A 6,741-nucleotide genomic window follows, 5' to 3' on the forward strand; every position below is an offset into this window, starting at 1 on the left:
TTTGGTTTATAAGGCTCAACTCGCGAAGCAGTCAAAGCGATAAAATAACATCCAGTAGTGTGCATCTAGAAAAGAAGTTCAACATTATTATTGGTGCCTTACGATTTTAGTTTATTAAATCTATCGAAAAGTTAAATTAAATCTGTTGAAAAAATATGTTTGCGACTACTGCTAATTACTTATTTACTCGTATTTTACTATAATGGTTAGATTTACTCGGACTACAATCACAGCTGAATTTCTCCAGATATTCGCGGGTTAGACGTATCATTCCATACAACCTTTGAGTGCAGTTTCGATGATCCCCTCCCTTTAAGATCAACAACAACAGCAGCAGCAGCAGCAACAACAACAAGAACAGCAGCAGCAACAACAGGGAAATGAAGTGACGGTACGGTGTTTTATTTCGAATCGGATCAAGTTAAAAGTAAAGCAAAATCTAAACTTTGTCGGATTCCGTTTGCTATGATGGTCAACGCGTCGATTGCTTAGTAGCGAGGACGTTGTATGCGCCTCGAAAGTGAAAGATTTAAACTTTTGCTCAAATTTTCCGTAGGAACCATTCACTTTCAAAATCAGGAACAAATATCGGGGTCACCGTGCAAATTTTAGTACTAGAGTAACAAATTATCCAAAATTTACCGATGTTTGAAATTCAAAATGGCCGCTATCCTCTTGTTAAATAACTCTACGGAGAAAAGGAAACTTTTGGATTTCATAAAACTGAGACGGTGAAAGTTTTCATTTTTTTAAAGAGCTTCAAAATTAGTCTCGCACTACAATAATAATAATAATATAATAATAATAATAATAATAATAATAATGTATTTATAAAGCGTCAATATCCACAACAAAGTGATCAAGGACGCTGTGATAAAATTTACATATCACAAAAAGCAATTAAAACAGTAATAAAAAAAAACTACAATAAAGCCATCTAAACCAAAGTCTAAAAAGCAGATTTAAAAAGGAAAGTTTTAACATTAGTTTTAAAAATTGACAGGCTAGGAGAACGCCGAATATCTAATGGAAGACTGTTCCAGAGTATGGGAGCTGCCACACTAAACGAACGATCTCCATACTTCTTTGTGCGCGATCGAACCGGACGAAGTCTGAACTGGTCAGCTGACCTCAAGTTACGACATGGAACATAGAGTGATATCATATTGAAAGATAACTGGGAGCAAGCCCGTGAATACACTTAAAAGTCAGGACTAACATCTTAAATACAATGCGCTGTGTCACCGGTAACCAATGCAACTGGTACAGAACAGGGGTGATATGAAGAGAGATTTTTGAACGAGTTACAATTCTTGCAGCCATGTTTTGAATACGTTGAATCTGAATGATTAAATTATTCGGAAGTCCATACAACAGAGAGTTACAGAAATCAATACGAGATGTGATAAAAGCATGGACAAGTTGTTCTGTGGCAGACCTTGATAAATATTACGAATACGAGCAGTGCGTCGTAGATGAAAGGCCCGGATGAAAGGTTGCCGTACGGCAGATCTCTGAAACATGAGGTCTCAGTGTGAGATGAGAGTCAAGGATGACGCCTAGGCTTTTGGCCTGATAGCAAACAGGAATTTTAGCATCTCCAACACAAATTTCTGTGATATTTCTATCTGATGGACTATCCGAGGAGAAAATTACAAATTCTGTTTTATCATCGTTTAAAGTGAGAAAATTTGTAGACATCCAGAGTCTGACATCTGAAATGCAATTTTCAAGATTTGAAATCATTCTAATGGCATTATCCCTGGTGAAAGGGAGATCAGGGAATTGGTAGATCAGGGAAAAAAATGAATAGTTTGAGAACCGATAAAAAAATCTACCCAGTATTTCTTTAGTGCACAAAAATATTCTGTGAAAAAGAGGTGATGTTTTCGCATTCTCGCGAGCTAGAGCTGTAAAATTTCCTGATTCTTTATAATGAAGCAGCGGACGAATATAAATATTATGGCAAATGTAAACATGCGAATAAAATAAAGTAATTTTTAGTCGGTTCCTCTCGTCAGTGAGTATTAAATTGGAACGTAGCAAAGAGGGAATATACGGATGTGGACGCCAAATTACTCTTGTTTCTGGTTTCATCTTTGCCACCCTCTGGTTCATGTTGTTATCCAAACAGCATAGGATTTGTGCGTATAGTTTGCCGTAGAGGGCGCATCTCACTTTTCAGATCAAGGATTAGAACGAGGTCAGAGGACGCGGACGGCGAACACACAAAGTATCGTCTTGGTTTTGTTCTACCCATGGAAGTGTTTAGTTATCCGTAGTGTGTTGTTAGAGTGTTTTATCGGCATTAAATGATGCACACGTCATTTCAAAATGCATCATAACGTGAACTGTGTGTCTAAACAGCGACAGACAGATGATCTTGGCTGAACCGAGTGAGGAGCAGGTAGTGTGGAGTTGTATTCAAGGCAAGGCCAGGCAAGACGGAATCAGTAAACTTGGAAGGCCTGCCTCCATCTGAGGAACTGCAAAGGACAAGGTAGGAACCATTAGGTTGCAGTAATAATGATATATGTTTCAGGGTACCCCCATCTTGGGAAAAACTGAAACGAAAGGGGAGGGGAAGGGTCGATCATCCCCATGACATGAATATTTACACTAAGATTACAATTTTCCAAACATACCTGGCAGGTTTGACCTTTGACCAAATTATTAAATTATTGTTTTAGTTTGTCCCTGCCATAATGTCTACAGCACAGGCATTCGACTCAATGCAAGCAAACCGTAACTGATGCAACCAGTACTATTCTTAGTTACTGGTTGCATCAGTGAGTGACGGTTTGCTCGCATTGCGTCGAATGCCTAGCGCCTGCGCCTACAAGTACACTCAGTGTGACAGTTTTCGGACGACCTCAGTTTTCGGACATTTAATGACATGCTGTTCGTTGTACTCACTTCGCTCCGTATTGATAGCGTTTATGACAGCATATTGAGACAAGTGACGGTGCTGCCCCGTTTTGGATAATTTTTATTTTTCGGTAGAAGCTATTTCGGGCGGTACAAACTTGCCGAAGTTATAGCCACACCGTACGATACAACATGGAGGTTAGCTGTGATATCGCAGCGGTACTTGTGGCGTGTATCGAACGCGATCGAGTCATTGAGGTCATCGCCGGGACTGTGGCGATGACCTCAATGACCTGATCGCGTTCGATACACGCCACAAGTACCGCTGCGATATCACAGCTACATGGAGGTAGTTGCAGAGACCTCCACCATGGATACTGTATACAAGGTGTCGAACGGAACACACAGAGACACCCCGTGTCCGATATCTAAGAGCCATACACGTCGAAATATAGTTGCGTCGTCCATGGATTAAACATAACTAATTTATCACGACATTTTTAGAAAGTTTTCTAAACACATCGAAATTGGAAATCGGGGCTTGAATTTTCAAAATATCAATATCTAACCCTATAATCACATTCCAAATACGACGTCCGTCCGATTACTACGCACTCAACATGGGGTCAACAATTTGGCTACTTTCACCCCTAAATACCACTTTCGTCGTGTTAATAGTTTGGGGGATAAACAAGATCAAGTATCGAAGGCTAGCCTATGGTAATACAGTGTTCTCACCAGAAAAAAAAAATTGTGGGGCATTTTGTCCCGCTGACCAAAAAAAGCGGGACAACAGATGATTTTTGTGAGACAATATATAAATATGTTAAAAAAGTCAAACTGCAAATACGAACCTTATTCTATGTTAGACCTTAGTCTAAAAATCAGCTGTTTTTTAGAGTCTGACCAAATGAGCAAATTCACTTCAAGCAAATTTTGAGTCAGACTTCTAGTTTTGTTACGAATATAATAATAATAATAATAATAATAATAATAATAAGCTTTATAGGTGTTATAACGACATATCCGTATAGACCCCACTGCTGCCTGAACTTTGGAAGCACAGCTGGAGTATGTACTGTCGGGCACGACGTTACACAGTGTTCACATGGTTGAGATTCAGTCAATTTTGTCCTCAAAAAATAGCGTAACTTTGTCCGAGTTAAATTTCTAGGCCTATGATAAGCTATGAAATTGTGTATAACTTGATGGAAGATACACCCGTGGCCACTTTAGTGTTGATCAAGGCTACTTGATACAGACAGAAATTCTGCTTGTATAAAGACAAAACAGGCCCTGCCAAGGGTTGTAAATGAGAGCTAACGATTGGCACCCTGTGTTAAAAATTGAGACACAAGATACCACTTCCATTCATGAAAGTCTTTACTCGATAATTAGTTTATTGAGGCAACACACTTTTATGAGCTCACTGCTATAGCGTCAAGTAAAATTGTATGTCCCATGCAGACAGTCTGTCTGGGAAATTGAAATAAACAAGACTTGTACACAGACCAGTGCATGGTCATGTTACATTGTATCTAATCTTGTACACAGGGTGCCAATCGTAAACTCTCATTTACAACCCCAGACAGAGCTAGTTTGTATGTGTTGTATGAGGTCATCTGGTATTTCCTCAGGTACACAAACATAAACGTCGTGTTCCTCACTCATGCGACCGACGACAGATGCCCACAGCGTATTGATATTATTCCAAAAGTAGTTCAGAAGTTTAAATGTGGAATTTTGTGGAAAACTTTTATTTTGCAAAACTTAATGAATTCTTGGCTTATGCATGCCATAGGTATATTGTTCCCTAATATTTTTCTTCTTTCAGTGAAGGAAAATACTCATGACGTAATGACCGTGTCACCACATATCCAAATTCCCTAATTAGTCCAAAGACCAGCTCTGGAACTGTTAGTTTTTGCTCACTTTCCTTCTTTCTTTCTTTCTTTCTTTCTTTCTTTCTTTCTTTCTTTCTTTCTTTCTTTCTCTATTTCCGGTATTACTATCATAGAACATGCTATACACAAATTTTACCTTAATTACCCAGAATGCATTGCGACATGCTTATGACATCATCGCTCAGCTCGGACGGGTTTTACGGGCATTTCTTGTGTGTTTATTTATTTATTTGTTATTCTCCATTGCTCGACTATCATATTGCGTTCAGCTATTAATAATTCTAGCTTTCTTTCGCTTTGTTTTTTGTTGCTTTTTGATTTTATTTTTCTCTAAATACTCGCCGTACGTGGCTATACTGTTTCGCCCGAATGCTCATGAGATAACAATGGCGGCGGATTTCGCTCGCATAGAGAGAGAAAAATAGGCTTTCCGTAAGTTTACAAGCGCGGCTGGGCACATCGTGTACCTAGGCGAGGTGGGTGTGCTCGAAAACGAAGATCAATGCAAAATTTGGATTCAAAATCGGCTGTTTTGGCGGAGAAACTGCCCGCCGTATTTCTGAGGAGCCACCAGCGGTTTTTCCTATATCAGTCTGCGAGGCTGTTTAACGCCGGTAACACACAGCCCTGTCACCGCAAGGGCATGCGTTGGCTGCACGTTAAAGCAGCTCAACTTTCCAAGATCAAACGGTCAGTATCTTGTGAAAACAGCGACATTGCAATGAAAATTGTTTTAGTCTGTGCTTTTAATCAAATGACAATGCATGTGGCCTCGGTTTTCAATTTCAACGGCCTAGGTCCGATCATGGATGTAAAAAATAGATCCATGGTCCGATGTTTCCTCTCGTCTGATCATCGTCGTAAACCACGCGCCTCTTTACGGCAACAACTCAGCGCTACCCGTCAAGCGATTGATTTTTGCGTAGGTCAGCGGAGCAAAAATTATTGCTCTGGCTCGCGAGAATGTCGTCTGATATACATTTCCGTGCGTTGTCGCCCCGTATGTATCTGTTGCGTTTTTACCGTACATGTAGGCATTTGTAATCTGTGGACTGCCTTGCTTTTAGTTGTATTATGGTGTTTACTGCTAGCAGCCCTAACTATAGGTACGTGCTTGAATATTAAAATCCAAAGCACTCTTTCATTCTGCACCTATCTTTGTCACACATTCTCTTGTTTCTTCCGCTGCTCTGGTCTCTGGAACTTCGCTTTTGCTTGCAAATGCTTTCTAGTATTATTCTTCGTTCAGCAAAGGAATGACATAATGACCGTGTCACCATTAGTCTTCCTCACATGGTGATACGGTCATTATGTATGAGTATTTAACTTCACCAAACGAAGAAAAATATTAGGGAATGATATCTAATTATTAGAAAACACTGTGATTTAAAAATGTACATGTGAGATATTGTTCTCATGTTCAGGGAATTATGATATTGGCAAAATTTGGAGAGTATCTGTACAGTACACTAGCACCACATTCAAGGGGGCCTTATAACTTTATTGATGCCCTGATTGGAGCTTGATATTCACAGTATTGAAAGAGAACACTGGTACTTTGAGTAAAATATGGAAAAGTGAAATATCATTCGCACACTCAAGTGAATTATTGTATTGATAGAGGGGGGCTAATTGTCTTTCACGGTACAATGTATTATAAACAAGAAAAAGACTGAAGACTCAAATAACTGTCACCAATGCAAAGAAGGGGAAATATTATTCAAAAATTGTTAGAGAACCCGTTGATGAGTGGTAATAAAGTCCGGAATGAGTAATGGTTTACGCTCACCTTTCACAGAACTCTGGTCGTTGGTACGCTTGATGTGCTGGTCTGATATGATGTCCTTGAGCGCGCTGTCGCCTAGCTCTTCGAGAAGGGCGTTCAAGTCGCTATTTTTGGCCAGGGACTTCGTAGTCACCTCTGGTGTCGCCGCCGCACCTGCAGGTTGGTCTGGGATTGTCTGTTGCT

This window comes from Ptychodera flava, chromosome 5 (genome assembly GCF_041260155.1).
Source record: "Ptychodera flava strain L36383 chromosome 5, AS_Pfla_20210202, whole genome shotgun sequence".
NCBI classification, from domain to species: Eukaryota; Metazoa; Hemichordata; class Enteropneusta; family Ptychoderidae; genus Ptychodera; species Ptychodera flava.